This window comes from Tursiops truncatus, chromosome 1, assembly GCF_011762595.2.
Source record: "Tursiops truncatus isolate mTurTru1 chromosome 1, mTurTru1.mat.Y, whole genome shotgun sequence".
Lineage (NCBI taxonomy): Eukaryota > Metazoa > Chordata > Mammalia > Artiodactyla > Delphinidae > Tursiops > Tursiops truncatus.
This window is the reverse complement of record NC_047034.1, coordinates 171,350,715-171,372,817: the sequence shown is the minus strand read 5'-3', so window position 1 is coordinate 171,372,817 and position 22,103 is coordinate 171,350,715. Positions and strand designations below refer to the sequence as shown.

Genomic DNA, 22,103 nt, shown 5'->3' with positions numbered 1-22,103 from the left:
AGCCCGCGCGCATAGAGCCCGTGCTCCGCAACAAGAGAAACCACCACAATGAGAAGCCCGCACACTGCAATGAAAAGTAGCCCCCGCTCGCCGCAACTAGAGAAAGCCCGCACGCAGCAACAAAGACCCAACGCAGCCAAAAATAAAATAAATTAATCTAAAAAACACACATACTTTCAGTTTAAAGCAAGTTACATTACCTTTAGACCTCAAATGTAAGGGAAGTCGTTAGTAAAAAAAAAAAAAGTTACATATGTTAGTACAAACGACATGCTCCACCAACTCACTTTTCACATTCACAAAAATTACTTTATAAAACAGAATGTAGGGCTTTCCTGGTGGCGCAGTGGTTGAGAGTCTGCCTGCCGATGGGGGTACACGGGTTCGTGCCCCGGCCCAGGAAGATCCCGCATGCCGCGGAGTGGCTGGGCCCGTGAGCCATGGCCGCTGAGCCTGCGCGTCCGGAGCCTGTGCTCCACAACGGGAGAGGCCACAGCTGTGAGAGGCCCGCGTACCGCAAAAAAAAACAGAATGTAATTTGTGCAATATTGCTCATTTTAAACTTAAAACTGACTGTCATTTACATTTATACTTGCATAACAATACATTCACTATATACTATAGTGTGAATACATGAATATATAGTAAAATATACAAACATGCATGGGAATGATAAATACCTAATTCATTATGGTTATTTTAGAGAGAGATAAAGACAATTGGGATTGGAAGGGGAATACATACGGTTTCAACTACTACCTGTGTTTTACATTTTCCTTAAAAAAAAAAAAAAAAAAAATTCTGGGGCTTCCCTGGTGGCCCAGTGGTTAAGAATCCGCTTGCCAATGCAGGGGACACGGGTTTGAGCCCCGGTCCGGGAAGATACCACATGCCTTGGGGGAACTAAGCCCGTGAGCCACAACCCCTGAGTCTGCGCACCATACCTACTGAAGCCCGCACTCCTAGCACCCATGCTCTGTAACAAGAGAAGCCACCACAATAAGCCCGAGCACCGCAACAAAGAGTAGCCCCTGCTCGCGGCAACTAGAGAAAGTCTATGCACAGCAATGAAGACCCAACGTAGTCAAAAATAAATAAATAAAATAAAATTCTGAAGCAAATACGGGAAAAGGAAACTTGATAAAGCTAGTTGAAAGGTTAAAAAAATTTATTGCCCCAAAACTATTTTTCTGTATAATATGGTATAAAATATAAAACATTATAGTTCTTTTTTCAAAGAAACAAGGAAAATGAAGTATTTTTTAAAATTTTATTGAGGTATGGTTGATGTATAATATATAAGTTTCAGATGTACGACATAGTGATTCACACTTTTTAAAGGTTATACTCCATTTATAGTTATTATAAAATACTGCCTATATTTCCCGTACAATTTGCTGTACAATATATCCTTGTAGATTATTTATTTTATACATAGTAGTTTGTGCTGCTTAATCCCTTACCTCTATCTTGTCCCTTTCCCCTTCTCCCCTCTCTCCCCCCTGGTAACCACTAGGTTGTTCTCAATATCTGAGTCTGGTTTTTTGTTATATTTACTAGTTTGCTTTATTTTTTTAGATTCCACATATAAGTGATATACAGTATTTGTCTTTCTCTCTCTGACTTATTTCACTAAGCAGAATACCCTCCAAGTACATCCATGTTGTTACAAATGGCAACATTTCATTCCTTTTTATGGTTGAGTAGTATTCCATTGTGTATATATACCACATATGAAGTATCATTCTTGAATCAACCTACTACGTACTTCAAATTAAATAAGTTAAATATTATAGTGAAATTAAATAAACAGAATCAATTTTCTATGTGGGAAAGATGAAAACTTGTTAGGAAAAAGGTTTGATTTAAAAAGCAGTAAGAATAAAGAAAGGTATTATTATTACGTAAAAAATGTGGGCCTTCCCTGGTGGCGCAGTGGTTAAGAATCCGCCTGTTAATTCAGGGGACACAGGTTCGATCCCTGGTCTGATAAGATCCCACATGCTGCAGAGCAACTAAGCCCATGTGCCACAGATACTGAGCCTGCACTCTAGAGCCCGTGAGCCACAACTACTGAAGCGTGTGTGCACTAGAGCCCATGAACCACAACTACTGAGCCCATGTGCCGCAACTACTGAAGCCCACATGCTCTAGAGCCCGCGTGACGCAACTACTGAGTCCATATGCTGCAACTACTGAAGCCCACGTGCCTAAAGCCCGTGCTCTGCAACAAGAGAAGCCACAGCAATGAGAAGCCCGCGCACCGCAACGAAGAGTAGCCCCCACTCAGCGCAACTAGAGAAAGCCTGCGCACAGCAACAAAGACCCAACGCAGCCAAAAATAAATAAATAAATTTTTAGAAAATTTTTTAAAAATGTGAATACACTTAATGCCGCTACACACTTAAAAACAGCTAAAATGGTTAATTTTATGTTATGTATATTTTACCACAATAAAAAAGAAGTATATTGTGAGCTAGGCCAATTTAGATTGAAGGAAGACCATATTTTATTTTATTTATTTTTTTAATTAATTATTTATTTTTGGCTGCACTGGGTCTTCGTTGCTGCACGCAGGCTTTCTCTAGTTGTGGTGAGCAGAGGCTACTCTTAGTTGCGGCATGTGGTCTTCTCATTGTGGTGGCTTCTCCTGTTGCAGAGCATGGGCTCTAGGTGTGCACACCTCAGTAGTTGTGGCTCGCAGGCTCTAGAACACAGGCTCAGTAGCTGTGGCGCACAGGCTTTGTTGCTCCGTGGCTTGTGGGATCTTTCCCAACCAGGGATTGAACCCGTGTCCCCTACAATGGCAGGCGGATTCTTAACCACTGCGCCACCAGGGAAGTCCCGACAATACTTTATTTATAGGTAAAAACTAAGGACAAAAGTTCCAAGTGGGAATTTCTGCTGATGACAGCAGAAATCCAAAGCTGAAAGCACAGCTGACTGGCACACTAATGTAATTCTATCTCAATCAGTTATGGATCAAAAAATATAAAAAATGGCAAAGAGAAAAAAAGGAAACAAGATTACATTGTCATCACTCCCATGGACAAAATAAAAATAGCAAAACTTCAAATTCATTTTAAAGAAATTTCTGAAATTTTCCAACTTCATCTTAGCACTATTTTGATTCCTCAAATTCAGTTTACTTCTTGATGACTATATATGTTCCCCTTGGTGTCTACTATCTCTCTGTCCCCTAATTTTGAGGTTCCTTTCTCCTTTGATACCCCAAATGTTGAGGTGGACCCCAAAATTCCATTTTTGCCTTCTCTGCCCTTGCTACATTTTCTCCTTAGAGGATCACATGGTTTCAAATATGACTACTAAGAGAGCGACTTGCTAGACTGTGAGATCCTTGAGGATACAGACTGATGTGTCCATGTTCTATGCCTGGTATAAGACAAATTCAATGAAACATTTGTTCAAAAAAATGGATGGATGGACAGACGGATGGACAAATTAATCACTCCAAAATTCTAGGCCTGATATTCCTGAACTACCTCTCTGCATCTTCTTATTTTCAATTGCCTTCTAGACAGCTGACACCAAATTCCTATTGAACATCTTCCCAGCTACCCGCTTATCTTCCTTCCTTCCATTTACCTGACTCAAAACCTAGAAGTCCCTTTTATTTTTCCTTTTCTCTTTCCTCTCACATCTAATTAGTTGACAGATTTCTCTCATATTATCCCTTCCTTCCAATTACCTCACTGTTACTCTAAAGGCCAAAATCATCTCTTAACTAAACTACTGCAATGAAGAGAATAAGCTGGTTTTCCCACTGCTTACTCCTTCCTTCCCCAATCTATCCTTTATTTCGATTCAGGATTGATCTTCATGGTGCAAATCTAGATCATTGAGTCCTCAGTGCCAATTCTTTAATATTCAAGGTCTTTAACGTTGCATTATTTTGTGTTTATTTTTATTGTAGTAAAATAAACATAAAACTTAACATTCTAATCATTTTAAAGTATACATTTCAATGGCATTATCCATCTCCAGAACTTTTTCATCATCCCAAATGGAAACTCCATACCCATTAAATACTACCTCCCGGGCTTCCCTGGTGGCACAGTGATTAAGAATCCACCTGCTAATGCAGGGGACACGGGTTTGAGCCCTGGTCCGGGAAGATCCCACATGCTGCGGAGCAACTAAGCCCATGAGCCACAACTACTGAGCCCGCGTGCCACAACTACTGAAGCCCACGCGCCTAGAGCCTGTGCTCCACAACAAGAGAAGCCACCACAATGAGAAGCCCGCGAACCGCAAGGAAGAGTAGCTCCCACTTGAGGCAACTGGAGAAAGCCCACGCGCAGCAACGAAGACCCAATGCAGCCAAAAATAAATAAAATTTTTTTTAAAAGACCCTATTTCCAAATAAAGTCACATTAAAAAAAAAAATACTGGGCTTCCCTGGTGGCACAGTGGTTGAGAGTCCGCCTGCCGATGCAGGGGACACGGGTTTGTGCCCCGGTCCGGGTGGATCCCACATGCCACGGAGCAGCTGGGCCCGTGAGCCGTGGCCGCTGAGCCTGCACGTCCGGAGCCTGTGCTCCACAACGGGAGAGGCCACAACAGTGAGAGGCCCTCGTACCGCAAAAAACAAAAACAAAAACAAAAACAAAAACTAATTCCCCTCAGCTCCCGGTAACTACTATTCTATTCTGTCTCTATGAATTGGACTACTCTCTAGGTATCTCATGTAAGTGGAATCATAAAACATTTGTCCTTCTGTGTCTGGTTTATTTTACTTATTAACATAACATCTTCTAGCTTCATCCATGTTGTAGCATGTGTCAGAATTTCATTCCTTTTGAAGGCTGAATAATATTTCATTGTATGTATATACCACATGTTATTCCATTCCATCCCTTCATCAATTGATGGACATTTGCTGTTTTCACCTTTTGGCTACTGTGAATATGTTACTATGAACACTGATATACAAATATCTGTTTCAGTTCTTGCTCTCAATTCTTTTGGATAGACACCTAGAAATGGAACTGCTAGATCATACGGTAACTCTATAATCTTTCTTTTTTTAATTTTTGGCTGCGCTGGGTTTTTGTGGCTGCGCGCAGGCTTTCTCTAGTTGTGGCAAGCGGGGGCTACTCTTCGTTGCAGTGCGTGGTCTTCGTTGCAGAAGCATGGGGCTTCTCTTGTTGCAGAGCATGGGCTCTAGGCGCGCAGGCTTCAGTAGTTGTGGCTCGCGGGCTCTAGAACGCAGGCTCAGTAGTTGTGGTGCACGGGCCCAGCTGCTCCAAGGCATGTGGGATCTTCCCAGACCAACGTTCAAACCCGTGTCCCCTGCATTAGCAGGTGGACTGTTAACCGCTGCGCCACCAGGGAAGTCCCTTGTTTAATATTTTGAAGAACTGTCTTCCACAGCTGGTATATCATTTTAAAGTCAACACAATCTGGGTCTAAGCTCTCTTTCTGTGTATCTCTCCCTACCGCAGTCTAGTCCTCTATCATTCAGCCAAACTGAATCTCAGCAGAGCCTCTTCCTTCCTACCTCCAAAATCCTTTTTCCTTGCTGCTCTCTGTTTGGGAAGCAGTTGCCTAAGTGCAAATCTACCCATCCTTCGAGGCTAGCTCAAGCACCACCTACTGTGGAAAACATTCCCTGATTTCTCCAACTAGAAGGAATCTCTTTTTATGAATTCCCTTTATATTTCCCTCTCACTTTCTACCATATATAATAATCAGGTACACATCTTTCTCAGCAAGTATGTCTAATTCATATATATATACTGCCTTCAGCAACTAGCAAGTAGTAGACAATGGGTAAATGAATAGAATGGATCAATGACAAAGGAATAAAGATAAATTTTAAGATAAAAATAATTCAAAATTTCCGATCAAGTTGAGGACTGTCAAGGAAAACTAAACCATACCAGTTAAAATCTTTTTTAAAGTGTTATCTATCAACATTTTAAATGCACAGGCCAGATGACTCAGACATTCTAGTTCTAGAAATACGTCTGAAGTAAACCTTGGCACAACTGCAAAAAAGGTGTTCCATGCAGCACTGTTTTAACAGCAAATTTAAAAAATAAATAGAAACAAGCCAAGTGTCCATTCACAGGGGAGTAGACAAACATATTATGACACAACCATCTTAAGTAGCTGTTAAAAGGAGGTGGACAATACTCTACAACATATTACAAAATTTAAGAAGCCATTTCTGCCTAAAAATGCAGAAGTGAATTTTTTTGAATCCACAGAGAAAATTTCATTTCAAACTGTCAAAAGTAGTTATCTGTGGTAGTTTGTAAAAAAGGATTCACTTATGTGAATTGATTACAACAAACATCTATTCTGTAATTTATAAAAATGTCTCCCAAATTTTCAGTAAATTCAACTTGGTTCTGGTTTTTAAATGTAAAAATACATATTTAAAAGTAGAATAGGGGGGCTTCCCTGGTGGCGCAGTGGTTGGGAATCCACCTGCCAATGCAGGGGACACGGGTATGAGCCCTGGTTTGGGAGGATCCCACATGCTGCGGAGCAGCTAGGCCCATGCACCACAACTGCTGAGCCTGAGCTCTAGAGCCCGCGCACCTAGAGCCGGTGCTCCAAGACGAGAGACGCCACCACAATGAGAGGCCCGTGCACGGCAATGAAGAGTAGCCCCTGCTCACCGCAACTAAAAAGAAAGCCCACGCGCAGCAACAAGGACCCAACGCAGCCAAAAATAAAAATGAAAGAAAAAAAAGTAGAATAGGGACTTCCCTGGTGGTCCGGTGGTTAAGAATCCGCCTTCCAATGCAGGGGACATGAGTTCGATCCCTGGTCAGGGAACTAAGATCCCACATGCTGCAGGGCAACTAAGCCTGCGTGCCAAAACTACTGAGCCCACGCACCACAACTAGAGAGAAGCCTGTGCGCGGCAACAAACAGCCCACATGCTGCAACTAAGACCCAAAGCAGCCAAAAATAAATAAACAAATAAATAAAAATAAAAGTAGGCTATTCTACAGTGTAATTTTATTTTATTAAAATATTTATCTATCTATCTGGCTGTACCAGGTCTTAGCTGCAGCATGCGGGATCTTCACTGCCACATGCCAGATCATGCAGGATCTAGTTCCCTGACCAGGGATCAAACCCGGGCTCCCTGCATTGGCAGCCCAGAGTCTTTGCCACTGGACCACCAGGGAAGTCCCCTCTACAGTCTAATTTTAAAACAAAAGACACCCAGGAGAGTGTATAATATTCCTGCAAAAAATAAATATAACAAAACTAGCAATTTTGTAATATTGAGAAACAAAGTGCACAGTGGTTTAGATATTACAGCTATGTATCTTTAAGTAGAGGAGAAAAAAACAAACTGTATAAATGGGTGTTTTCCAAAGAAAACTAAGCATTAAGGTTTTTGTTTTTAATTGAGGTATAGTTGATGTACAATATCATATAAGTTTCAGGTATACAACACAGTGATTCACAATTTTTAAAGGTTATTATAAAATATTAGCTATATTCTCTGTGTTATACAATATACCCTTGTAGCTTATATATTTTATACACAGTAGAATGTACTTCTTAATCCTCTACCCCTATCTTGACCCTTGCCCCTCCCCTCTCCCACTGGTAACCACTAGTTTGTTCTCTATATCTATGAGTCTGTTTCTTTTTTGTTATATTCACTAGTTTGCTGTATTTTTTAGATTCCACATATAAGTGATATAACACAGTATTTGTCGTTCTCTGTCTGACTTATTTCACTAAGCATAATACCCTCCAAGTCCATCCACGTTGTCACAAATGGCAAAATTTCATTCGTTTTTACGGCCGAGTAGTATTACAGTGTGTGTGTGTACCACATCTTCTTTATCCACTCATCCACTGATGAACACTTAGGTTGCTTTCATATCCTGGCTGTCATAAATAATGCTGCTATGAATAGTGAGGTGCATATATCTTTTTGAATTAATGTTTCTGTTTTCTTTTTAAAAAATCAAGGTTTAATACTACAGCTAAAATTATTCAAAACTTGCCAGAATTTTTTTGCGCTCTACTACTTTAAAAAGAAAATCTATACAATAAATGGATACATCTCTAATACTGACCAGAAGAAGACAACAAAAAAATACACGAAGTATGATTCCATTTATGTAAAGTTGACAAACAGGCAAAACTAAACTACTGTTTAGATACGCAGGGGATAAAACTATCAAGAAAAGCAAGGAAAGTATCATGAGACAAAACAGTAGTTACTTCTAAGACAGGAAATGGTTGTAATCAAAAAGGGCTACACTGGAAGTACCTCTGAGGCACTGGCAATATTCTATCACTTGACCTGGATGGCGGTTACACAGATGTTTGCTTATAATTATTCTTTACACTGCACATATTTTATGCACTCTTCTGAATTTCTCACTATAAAAAAATCTACCTAAACCTAACTTTTAATAGTATTTAATAATAATACGTAAACACTTCTGCAGGTGAACTTTTATTCTGAACACGTGCTCACATATTTGATCTAAAATAGCTTTAGCTAATAGCGCACAGCAAAACCAACCTGCCAAAGGTAAAAAGAACAACGAAATCATTAGGAACTCAGACAAAAAGAAAATCTCTTAAGGTTCCAATGCTTCTCAAATTTTAATGAGCAACTCAAACTACAGATTCAGATTCAGCAGGCCTGGAGTGGGACCTGACATTCTGCACTCTCACCCTGGTGATGCCAACGTTGCCAGTCCATGGACTCTGAGTACCAACTTCTTAAGAAATCATTAAAAGGCAGCTGGTGTGAAGACTAGCTGAGAGGAAAGGGAATCAACAGGTATTAAGAGTTTGTGCCAAGCGCCTTATCTCATTTAACCCTACCTCAATTCTATAAGGGACATATTATCAGTTATGTTTTACAGATGAAGATTATGAGACCCAGATAAATTCATTTGCCTACAATTAGCCAGCTTTGTAAAAAGAAAAGGAACCAGAACTGGAATCCAATATGTTCTGAAGTCTCTAGGAAGGAATTCACTAAATGTGAGCAAATGAGAAGCATGGTGAAAACAGTGTTTCAGGAAGCAGAATTCAAAGCACTCTACAACTGTATGGTATTCCCATCAAATCTCTCAATTTGCATATAGAATCAGCAACCTCACTGACACAAAAACATTCTGCAAAGAACATAGTACATTTTGACAAGATGCTGTAAGAGAATGGAAATTTTCATTTCTACTTATATTTCTTCTGGTGGTGGTCAGAGAAAAGGAATTCATGAAGGGTAAATAATGTCCTGACTACTCCCTATCCTCAGGAAACCTAAAGGACAATGGCATATGCACATAAAGTAAATCTTGTTTCACAAGCTTGATCATTAAAAAAAAAAAAAAAATCACTTAGTAGGTACACTTCCTAGAGACTGTTTCAGAAAACAGGGATGGGCCCAGGAATCTTAATTTTTTTAACAAGCACCTGAACAGATTCAAGTTTAGAAAACCCTCAGTAGTACTTCTAAAACTTAACCTTACGTTCTCGTTTATAATTTTCCTATGCTTTACATACTTTACTGAGCAATAGGTTTAAAATACGGCTAATAAAACTCTCAGAAAAATATAAAATATTATAGCAGGAGATCTTAGAGATTATGGAGCAATTTAACCCTTATTCTACAAATGAGGAAACTGAAGTCCAAAAACAGGTGACTTCCTTAAGGTCATATATTTAGTGGCAAAACAGAACCTGTTATCAGCTCAATGCTCTTTCTAACACACATACCAAAATCTATTTTAAAGTAGGGTAGGTTTTTTTTTTGGCCACGCCACATGGCTTGTGGGATCTTAGTTCCCCAACCAGGGACTGAACCCAGGCCCTCGGCAGTGAAAGTGCCGAGTCCTAACTACTGGACCGCAAGGGAATTCCCACCAAAATCTATTTTTTTTTTTTTTTTTTTTTTTTTTTTTTGCGGTACGCGGGTCTCTCACTGCTGTGGCCTCTCCCGTCGCAGAGCACAGACTCCGGACGCGCAGGCCCAGCGGCCATGGCTCACAGGCCCAGCCGCTTCGCGGCATGTGGGATCCTCCCAGACCGGGGCACGAACCCGTGTCCCCTGCATCGGCAGGCGGACTCTCAACCACTGCGCCACCAGGGAAGCCCCACCAAAATCTATTTTTAAAAGATCAGCAGTAAAGCATTACTTACTGATTACCATCAAAAAGTGACTAGTTGAACAAATCTGGCACATCCACACAATGAAGCTGTGAATATGATTAGGGACTACCTCTGTTCCAATAAGGCATAATCTCTAGGATATATTAAGTGAAAAGAAATGCTGAACAGTGTACATAATATGGCAATCTTTTGTGTAAGAACGGATAAAAAAGAATATATGTAGATATTTGTTTATTTTTGCAAAAAGAAACACTGTAAGGATAAACCAGAAACTAATAAACATTAGGAAGAAGATGATCCAAGCACCAGCCATGTGGCGTATCTTGGCAATTCCCCCTCTTGGTCCCAGATCTGAAAGTGGCAGCAGTGCTTGAGGTCGTGGGTGACCCCCTCTCCATTTTCTTTAAAAGGTTTGATAATACCATCTATCCCTTTTGTTCCCAACTCTTGAGATAATAGTTTCGCCCCAGTTACTTTATTTTTTAATATTTATTTATTTACTTGGTTGTGTTGGGTCTTAGTTGTGGCATGCAGGTTCTTTGTTGCAGTGGGAAGAATCTTTAGTTGCAGCATGCAAACTCTTAGTTGTGGCATGCTTGTGGGATCTAGTTCCCTGACCAGGGATTGAACCTGGGCCCCCTGCATTGGGAGCACGGAATCTTAGCCACTGGACCACCAGGGAAGTTTCAATTTCACCCTAGTTATTAATCTCTAAATCACCCTGCCCTACTCTTTTTTGCTCTCTCAGTCTTGCAACCTACATTAAATCTCCTATATTTGAACTATCTAGTATGTTTTCCATTTTCTTTACTGGATGTTGACAGAATGTTCTAAGGGTAAAAAAAGAATGACAAATAAATTTTAAATTTACCTCAGTAATTTTGTTAGTAACAACATGAAGACTATATATGTATGTATATGTACATATGTATGTGTATATATATAGGTGTGTGTGTATATATATATATATATATATATTTTTTTTTTTTTTTTTTTTTTTGGTACGCGGGCCTCTCACTGTTGCGGCCTCTCCCGTTGCTGAGCACAGGCTCCGGACGCGCAGGCCCAGCGGCCACGGCCCACGGGCCCAGCCGCTCCACAGCACGTGGGATCCTCCCGGACCGGGGCACAAACCCACGTCCCCTGCATCGGCAGGCATACTCCCTACCACTGCACCACTAGGGAAGCCCTGAAGACTATATTTTTAAAAGTTACGTATGGGACTTCCCTGGTAGTCCAGTGATTAAGACTCCACGCTCCCAATGCACGGGGGCCGAGGTTCAATGCCTGGTCAGGGAACTAGATCCCGCATGTTGCAACTGAGATCCCGTGCGCAGCAACGAAAATCCCGCGTGCTGCAACAAAGACCCGACACAGCCAAATAAATAAATAAATATTTTTTAAATAAAAATAAGAGTTATGTATACTGTAGTATAGAACAAATAAACGTGAACAGTACTAAAAAAATAAGATTTCCAGTTTAAGGAAAGAGAGACAAATATAAAATCTAAAGAAAAGAACCCTGTAAAGATTCAAATTAAATTGGAAATATCAATATGCAGTTTTGATTTCTAAAAAACATATTTTCTATCTCTGCCCATTGAAAGGACCTAGAAATAATGAAGACCCAGTAAGCAATGAGCATTCGTAGCACTCAGATCTTGGTTTCTAATGGCATTCTCTGTAAAAGTAACTAGGTCTTCCTAGAAAAATGACTGATTTCGGGTCAAGAACAGAGAGAGTACAAGGTGCACCTGGAAGATCTTGCAAGAGAAAACAACCCAAACACCAAAGGGCACATGGGGCACATCAAAAGGACACAACACTAGCTTGAAGACACTCATACTGGTGAAAGTTCTGCGTTAAAGAGACTAATGGGGCTTCCCTGGTGGCGCAGTGGTTGAGACTCTGCCTGCCGATGCAGGGGACGCGGGTTCGTGCCCCGGTCCGGGAAGATCCCAAATGCAGCGGAGCGGCTGGGCCCGTGAGCCATGGCCGCCGCTGAGCCTGTGCGTCCGGAGCCTGTGCTCCGCAACGGGAGAGGCCACAACAGTGAGAGGCCCGCGTACTGGAAAAAAAAAAAAAAAAAAAAAAAAAAAAAGAGACTAATGGCTGTAACTAACTGTAAAATAATGAATAAATAAAAATTCACGTGCCTACAATGATACAGAAAATAGAAAAGAAACTCATTTGCTACCACTGAGGTGACCAGTTCTTCACCAAGAAAATTTACAATGAAAAGCAAAGAATTAAACAAAACACCCTGCCTTATTAGGAGAGACTTTTAGTAGTTAATTCTCAGTTGATTCTCATTTATTAGCCAGCTAATAAATGTGGAAGGAATACAACAATAACAATCATCCTTTTGCAACCTCCAATGAAACAACTGATTCAGGCAAGGATCTCTGACGGACGTTAAAACCAACAGGTGAAAGATGGAATAGAGTAATTGTGTTGTATTAAATTGCTACCCACAGATTACTTGATCCATGTAAAGGGAAACCTTTACAATGGAAAGATCTAGGACTTGCACATTAACCAAGTGATCAAATTCAGCATCATTATAATGGCAAAAGCTGACATCAAGCGTGATACAACTTGAATACATAGTATCACAAAGGATTGCAAATTGTCAATTGTCTTAAAAGGTGATAAAGGAAGGACTTAATTGACACAAAGAAATAGTAAGACAAATCATGAATGTGGAAGAGTCTACCAGAGACCCAGACTGGTCTCTTCAAAAAGGCAGTGTCGGGCTTCCCTGGTGGCGCAGTGGTTGAGAGTCCGCCTGCCGATGCGGGGGACACGGGTTCGTGCCCCGGTCTGGGAAGATCCCACATGCCGCGGAGAGGCTGGGCCCGTGAGCCATGGCCGCTGGGTCTGCGCGTCCGGAGCCTGTGCTCCGCAACGGGAGAGACCACGACAGTGAGAGGCCCGTGTACAGCAAAAAAAAAAAAAAAGAAAAAAGGAAAAAAAAAAGGCAGTGTCATTGAGCAAAAGAGAAAAAAAAAATGGGAAGGGGAGGAGGCTATTTTAGATTATGAAGCAAAAACTAAACAACAGCCAAATGCAACTTGAGAGTCCCAACTAGATCCTGGTTTGTACTTTAGACCTTTGCGCTAGCTGTTCCTTATGTCCCCACAACTTAGCATTAAACATTCTGCCTTGTGTCTTTCAGCCTGAATATCACCTTCTCACTGAGGCTTTCTCTAAACCAATCTCAGTCTTCCCTTTTAGCTAACTCTCTTTTATTTTCTTTGAAGTATTTATTACTGTCTGAAGTTTTGTTCATTCATTAACTGCTTTCTTCATTCTCGAATGTAAGATCCTAGAAATCAGAGCCCTTGCCTATTTTGTCCACTGTAACCCTAATATCTTGAACCATGCCTAGCACACAGCATTTAATAAATGTTTTTTGAATGAATGGACCAATGAACAAAAAGGCAAAAAAGACTCAACAGACACTTAGGATCATGCAATGCCTCAGAAAGCTCACGAAGAACATCAGCCCAAAAGAATCAAACGCATACACTGAATGAATATTTGAGTGCCTAATATGTAAGTACTAAATGTGCGCAGAAGACACTAAAAATATTACATGTGAATTATACCGCATGATATATTCCTTTTAAGTATTTGGCAGGAATTCATTAGCACAGGGCAACAGTGGTTAAGTGGTGGAGCATACAGGAGATACTCTACAGAGCTGGATAGAGTAGTTAATGAAAAATATGCCTCCTACCTAGGAAAATGAATATTCCAGTTATAAAAATGAACATGATATACATGAGAGGCAGTGAGACTAGTCTGGCTTGAACAGACCGCATGATGGGTATCATGTAAAATAAGGCTGGAAAGGTACAATGAGGGCCAAATGGAGAGCTTCAAAGATCAGTAAGGGAGTAGGCAATAATGAGTTACCGTAGGTTCCCGATCAGAGGGGAAACATTCAGATCGCAGTCCCTTAAGATTGGTCTGTTGTAGTACTGTCACTTCAATCTTAACCATTTCCAAAAATTACCAAGAAGAAAAACTCAAGTAACAGCAAATACTTCTTATGCAGTGTTCACCATGTGTTAGACACTTAGTTAAATATTGCACACGTATGTCATGCAGTAGGAATTGTAACTCCCATTTTGAAGATGAGGGAGGCTGAGATCATACAACTAGTAAGTAGCAGAGCCCTGGCAACAAGACTAGTTAAGAACTACAGCAGTACTTCAGTTTGCCCTCAGCTCATAAAAGCCTGGTCTAGAGTCATGTCAGCAAGTATAACGAGGAGCAGGGAAACCTAAGGGATACTGAGGAAGATAATACAGATCTACATGGCAGGATACAAAAGATTTTTTTTAAAAAAAGGGTATTAACAAATGACTCCCAGTTTCATGGTCTATCAGACCAGAATAAACGTATTCTATCTACAGAGATGGGAATATTAAGAAGGGAACTTGGTTAGTAAAGGTTTTTATGTTAAGGGAGGTAAGAGGTGAAACAATGGACTCAGTTGTGAACACGTGGACAGCTGAGTTAGAGGATATGCTCTATAAAGTCCCTGGAAAACCAAGAGGCATAAAAGAAAGATCACATCTAGATGGATTTAAGAGACATAAGGGCAGTGATATCAAATGAAGACATGAATAAGCCCAGTTCTCCAATCAAATACAGAAAGGGAAGCACGGGAGAAACCAGAAAACATGTATTCCTGCTACAGGTATGTCTGCATACAGGACAAGTATGCCATTGGACTATGCTATGAGGAAGCTAGGAGACAAGTTTCCCTTGTCCCAGTTTTACTGTTCCATAAAACAATGTAATAATAATGTGTAAGATTTAAGTGTTTACTATATGCTAGGCAATGTGCTGAGAAAGTTCACACGTATTCCCACATTTAATTGTCCCAAAACGTGGGGGCATCATCCTCATTTTATAGATGAAAAAACTGAGGCTTAGAGAACCTAAGGTGCATACCCAAGCAAAGTAGCAGAACTAGGGTAGAGGCCTGGGTCTACCTGGGGCCAAAGCCTATGATCTTAATTACTATACTGAAATAAATAATTATCAAGCCAGCCCACAGAGCACACGTAAACCATTAAGCTTCCTGTGTGTGTGTGTTAATATACACCTTGACATAAAAACTGCCATTTTAACCATTTGCAAATATGCAGTTCAGTGGCATCAAGTACATGCACATTGTTGTGCAACCATCACCACCATCCATCTTCAGAACTTTGATCCCAAACGAAAACTCCATATCCATTAAAGGTAGCTCCCCTTTCCCTCCTCTCCTCAGCCCCTGGCAACTACCATTCTACTTTCTCTCTCTATGAATTAGACTATTCTAGGTACCTCATACAAGTGTAATCATACAATATTTGTTCTTTTGTGGCTTATTTCACCTACCATAATGTCTTCAAGATTCATTACCATTAAGTTACTTATAAGTTAAATAAAATGTGAAATTCTAACGCACACATCATTATGCAGCTCTATAGGGAATTATATTCCAAAATTCCATTATGATTTATGAAACACACTTGGAAGAGAGAACTGCATTTACTGGAAAAAAAAAAAAAGGTGGGGGGACGTAAGGAAGACAGACAAATCAAAATTTGAAGGACCCACAGGAAAGTAAAACTTCAGATTCAGTAATAAGGAAGACAGCAGCTTGCTTGCTTTTGACTAGACTGAAGGATCTATCTAAGTATCTCAAGGCAAAAGCTAAGAAAGCAGTCCTGCAGAACAGACTGCAAACATTTAACACTGCTGGATCAACCAAGAAAAGACAAGACACTGTCGCTTTTTGGCAAAACACAGCAAGACTACTAAGCAAAAAAGCTTTAAAAATAAATACTGAAACAGAAGGATAAATTCCATTTTCCCTTGATTTGCATCTGAAAAACCAGCAGATGGGAGAGGCAACATTTAGTAAAACTGTATTGATCAATTTATAATTAACATCAATCTTTCTCCAAACAATGCACCAAGAGGTTCATTCTGGAAAAAAATTTCTTGTTCTCTAGATAGTAACATGAATCAAACATTTAAAATGAGAATAATAAAGGAAACACAAATTTGGAAGAGTATGCCATACCAGTGAATTCCTTAAAATAGCTGAAATAAACGTATCCTAAATGTTAAATATTCTAAGGGAATATTAGTAGCTAAAACTGGAACTTGCTTGCCTTTATAGAAATTAAATGAACTGGGACTTCCCTGGTGGTGCAGGGGTTAAGAATCCATCTGACAATGCAGGGCACACGGGTTCGAGCCCTGGTCCGGGAGGATCCCACATGCCGTGGAGCAACTAAGCCCATGTGCCACAACTACTGAGCCTGCCCTCTAGAGCCCACGAGCCACAACTACTGAGCCCCCATGCCACAACTACTGAAGCCCATGCACCTAGAGCCCGTGCTCCGCAACAAAGAGAAGCCACTGCAATGAGAAGCCCGCACACCACAACGAAGAGTAGCCCCTGCTCGCCGCAACTAGAGAAAGCCGCAGCGCAGCAACGAAGACCCAACACAGCCAGGAAAAAAAAAAAGAAATTAAATGAACTACCTGAAATCTATGTATTACTAGGAGACAAGAGAAAATATGTTACTATTTAAGCTAAGTTACTGTCCAGAGTAGTAAAATTTACAAGTAACTATTGCTTTATAGAATATCTGTACATTTATCAGATTTATATATATAAACAAGCATCAAAGTACCACAAGATACTTCCACCTTTGAAGCAAAACAGCCACCTTTGAAGCAAAACAGAACAGCAACACTAGAAAAAATTAAATAAAAAGCCTAGGAGAAAACTTTAGAAATTAAAAAGTAGAAACTTAATAAAGGAAGAATCAGAATTCAAAGCAAATTTGCTTTCCGATACATGCATGAGTAAGTAAGCACAAAATTAAGCTATACAGGAGTACCACTAATTTTACAAGATATTTAGAAGAATGTCATAAGAAACAATTTTAAAAATAAGCTGTAGTGTTATGAGCTTCATACTGGGCAATTTTAAAGTGACTTGTCTGTAGGTCATACCTTTCTACATGTGACAAACTGCCACAATATAGAAGAATGAACAGACACATCACCTTCACTTCCTTGTCAACCACCACCTTAAAGCACTCATGTTCAGTTAAGATACAGATGGTATGTGTTCAATACTGCACCACTTACAGATTCCACTCAATCCAAAAATCCATAAAATTTCTGCAATGTAGGTGACAACATGCTAAATTAATCATAAAATACCACAGCACTAAGATGAGGAACTTGCATTGAACAGAAGTTTAATATCAGAGATGCTAAGCAGCCTCGATCTACATAAATAGATTCTATAAAACAGTTTAGTATACTTCTGGCTTAAACTGTCAGCTTCACCTCAAAAGGAGAAGGACCTTCTTGTTTTATTTATTATTGGGAGACCGGAGACAGTACTAATAATCACTTACAGCCAACATTCTAAGGGACTGACAACTAAACACTTATTAACTGAATGTGATCAAATTCAAATCATACAGTACTTCTTGTGCCAGTTTACAAAACAAAAATAAAAGCATCACCACTCTAGAGCTGTCACCACTTAGTAATCGGAGATATTTGAAACTGCAGCTGCAATGTTTGTGTTTATTGCCTGTGCATATGACTCACTCTCAAAAAGGTTCTCCCAAGACTCTGGTGGATTTTTGAGAATGCAGAAACCATAACTGGGGCATACTGTGTGGGAAGTGTCATGACAATGAATGAATAAAAGAGGAAAAGAACTTGTGACAGAAAATTTTTAAGTTTTTATAAAAAGCAGGTTGCTCACAAAAGGCATATTTTTCTGCAGAATAACAGGAAAGGTTGGGGAAAGACATCCTGGCTCTGAGAAGCCTTCCTTGACTTCCTTGGTTGCATTCAGTGCATTTCTTACACTACAATATATTTAACTAGTTTCTCAGTCTGGCTCCCTGACCAGACTGCTGGCAACTTGAGACCAAAAGCGGTTAGAATCATCAGTACCTACTTCCCAAAATGTCCAACACACAGAGGGCTCTCAATAGGTATTTTCATAAAACTGGTTATTGAATAATCAATCTTACATTCACCTTCTATTTTACAAAGCACTTTCACAAACATTACTCTTTTGCTTCACATTAACAATCTTGTGAAGTGGGAAGGGCAATATTTAAACAAATGGCTTCTAGTTTTATATAGACTAAAACAACCCTGAAATCACAAAGATAATCACGTATTTGTTCATCTTTGAGATAACTTCTCCTTGGGACCTCAATATTCTTGTAAAACCTAGAGGTTTTGCTAGCATTTTCACAATGGGTAGCAATTACACAGCTCTGAGTCCTACAGAAGGGTTTTAACTATATAAAGCAGTGTTAGAGAAGGCTCTTCTAGAAATCAGACATTTAAGAAGCATCCTAAGCTATTTTTCCTGATCCTCTTTCTTTGTGACTCTGAGAAAGCAAGAAATTGCAAAAGGCAAAATGCTGGAGAGTGAATGATGTCATGGATGTCATGAAGGTGCATCAATATCTGATGATGATTTAGCACAACAATGCAACACATTATGCCAAGAAGTATAATGTCAAACCACCAGGATGTTTCACTGCATTAATTTCATGACTCTTTATTAGCAAATTGAAATGGAGAGTGGCTCTCCAATTGTCTAAAATGGAGAAGTTGTTGGTTTAGGTTTATGTCCTTAGCAAAGGCACTAAGAAAATGTACAAATCTCTATGGAAAAGGCTTTAAGAAAAGAAAAAAAGGGTCAAAAAATTAGCTACTATTAAACTAAACAGTTGTCATTTTAACAATTAAAAGCTTTTTGAAACAGACAAAACACCCATGGGTCAATGTAGATAAAGTAATATATTCATACTGGGCTTGTCAAAAGCAAACAGTTACAGGATATAAAATGACAACATACAACAGAAAGGAAACCAATCAGATTATACACATGAATACGCTCAAAATTAGGGATCTGAAACAGAGCACCACTATTCACTGTAAAAGCTATAGACTGAATCTTAAATGTTCAATTCTAAATGATGCTATTTCCTCTCAAATTTTCCTTGTCCCTTTAAATCCATGACGTCATCATTCTTAAACACAAATTTAAGTTATAAAAGGTATTTGGTGTGCCCAAGCCAATGCTATCTCCTCAACAATTCCCCATAGCACAACTGCAACTGAAGCCTTCATTCCTCAAGGAAGAGACCACAAGGCTTCAAACCGGCTTTCCTACTTGAAAGAAACAAAGTCTCCAAATTAGCATTTGAACAACAACAACAAAAGTTGTTCTCAAAAAGGGTAAGTATAGTACAATGTCCCTGCCAGCAAGCGAGAACTGGTAATGTGTCTGAATCTTCACGCTGAGCAGTAGGAATCCCACCACGGAAAAGTCCAAAGACTTTGGCAATTGAGAAATGAAGCTTTTATTTTCCTAATAAAATTCGGGAGATTAACAGACAAAAGCAATTGGGTATTCCGAATCTCAACAATCCAAAGGTTTCAAAGGATCGAGAGGACTTCATTAGCCCCGAAGTTACTTTCCAGACACTATCAAGATCTTACGACTGTTTTTTTCTTCGTTTACAAATTGGTTCCCACCCTCCACGGTTCCCTTTGCACCAATTCTCACCAGAAGCCTTCCACGGTCACAACGTGGGCTGCTGTCTCAATCAAGGAGATCCGCAGTTCCTACCTCACTGGGGGAACACTCAAAAAACTAAGGGGTAGGAAAGGCTGCTTGTGTTTCATTTTTTAAGCCAATTCCAAAATCTTCTTTTGCAGCTTCAGAGATGCTGGCCCCTCGCCGCAGCCCCAATTTTGGAGGGCACCGAACTCCGGCTCCTCTCAAAAGGCGTTAAAGATTTGGGGGTGGGGTGGAAGATAATTTGACACCCCAAAGCCATCCTTACACTGGTCACACACCCTTTCGTGGCTCCGGTGCGGGGACGAAAACCGCCGTGCTAGAGGGGAGAGGCCGGGTTCGCCCCCATCCCAAGGGCTGCCTGGAAAGGGGTTCTCCTCCGCCCTGCCTCACCCGGGGAGGCCGAGAATGACTACAGCAAGGCCCCCAGGCCAGCCGGCACCGACCCCCGCGCGGGGTGCAGGGCCTGCGCCGGACCCGTGGCATAAAGGGCATAAGCCGCCAGCTCCCCGCCGCGGCCCCGGGAGAGGAAGAGGCCTCACCTGGCCCAGCCAGCGCCACGCTCTCGGGTACGCTCCGCTGGCGAAGAAGGTGAGGGAGCCGGGGATAGGATCTGAGCAGAGGCGCTCCGCCCCAGGCCGCGCTTGCCGCACTCGGGATTCCTCACAGCTGGCGGGACACCCAGCCGCTCCGAGCCGCCATCTTCCTCCGCTCTAACGCCGCAGCCGCCTCCGCCGCCGTCACCGCCGCCGCCGCCGCTCTTGCTGCTCTGGCCGGGAGAAGACCACACGGAGCGCGCATGCGTCGGGGACCGGCACACAGGACACACGCGCGCGCACACACGTCAGTGCGGCGGGACCGCGGCAGGCGGCCTATGGGCGGCGCCATGTTGGGAAGGTACACGCCGCGGCCCGCCGCCCCCACCCTCCAACCCCCTGGTCCCCGGAGATTCTCCGAGGTTGGAACGCCGCCTGGGGGAGCCAAGCTGGAGTGAGGAAACCTCGCGCTTCCGCGCCCGCTTTCTTCGGGTGCCTACAAACGGCATTAGAACTGCACTCACCCTCCTCTGCACTGCTAGGGACAACTGAGCAGTTTTCCCAACGGCTTGAGTCTATGATAGATGTTAGACCAGGAATTAATTCATGTGTACCCCGAGGGCCCGATGAGCACAAGCGCTCTTGATGTCAACTGAAGGAGAGAAACTCAGTGCCTTGGTTATGCAACCGAAGCCTCCCATAATTGTGTACCAACCATTGTGTGACTTGTTACTAGCTCCATGTTTCAGATGAGGAAACTGAGGTGCGGGATATATCAGTTATTTTCCCAAAGCCACATATCTGGGGAGTTGGGGGGGAAGGTAGGATTTGAACTCAGGCGCTTCTGGTTCCCAAGCTCTTGTACTTTCCAGTATCACTATCACTGGTTCCAGCAAAATCCCCCTTCCAAGGGAGCAGCCTGGTGTGTAGGTGAGAACCTCCGTGAATTACCTGCACAGCATGTGGTCTAAGGAAATGCCAGAGATACAGAGCCCAAGGGCTTCAGTCTTCATCCCTTGCACCTAAAAATGAAGCAACCTTGAGCTGCCAGCCCACCACCCTGGGTAAAGTGGACCTTCTGGGACATCTCTTAGGACATAGGGCTGGGCCAGAACCCAGGTCTGCTCTCAAGTTGGGAAGGCAAGATGCTATTGAACAAACTTGGGTCAATCTCACACTAGAAAGCACTAGATCAGTGTTCCACAAACTTGAATAATGCAAAGACCCCTGGGTAAACACTCATGGAATCCCAGTATAAGAAACACTGATTTAAGAAACTCAAGTCTTTCAGTTAGGAAATATCACTGCAAAAGAGAAACTTGGCAATTATAAACATAAATAAATATTAAAATTGTATCATTAAAAATCCCAAGCTTAAAAATTGTCATAGAACTTGTGAACGCCACCACCCCGACCCCCAAGTACCCTGTAGACTCAATGTTAGAAACACTAGACCAGCTTTTGAGCACTTCCTTTTAAAAATGCAGGCTCCACCTTTTGGCTCTCTGAACAGTACCACGGAGGTCAGCAAGAACAAGCACCTTATGAATAGCAGCAAAAAGGGTACCAAGAAGAAAGTGGTTGATCTGTTTTCTAAGAAAGATTGGTATGTTGTGAAAGCACCAGCTATGTTCAATATAAGAAATATTGGAAAAACACTAGTCATAAGAACTCCAGGGGGACTTCCCTGGCGGTCCAGTGGTTAAGACTTTGCCTTCCAATGCAGGGGGTGGGGGTTTGATCCCTGGTTGGGGAGCTAAGATCCCACATGCCTCATGGCCAAAAAA

At 41.4% G+C, this 22,103-nt stretch overlaps 1 protein-coding gene across 3 annotated transcripts in view; it reads right to left on the bottom strand.

The window, feature by feature from the left end:
• FBXO42 (F-box protein 42) overlaps window positions 1-22,103 on the bottom strand; it is a 112,850-nt gene that overhangs the window by 77,888 nt on the left and 12,859 nt on the right. The window contains exon 1 of one of the 3 annotated variants that reach the window (XM_073795442.1): window positions 20,323-20,608. The exons of 1 other annotated variant lie outside the window; for it this stretch is intronic. The gene's annotated coding sequence lies outside the window, so the exon portion shown is untranslated. Of the gene's footprint in view, window positions 1-20,322; window positions 20,609-22,103 lie in introns of those variants that run through there. One more of the 3 variants, XM_004311442.4, reaches the window with a different exon arrangement.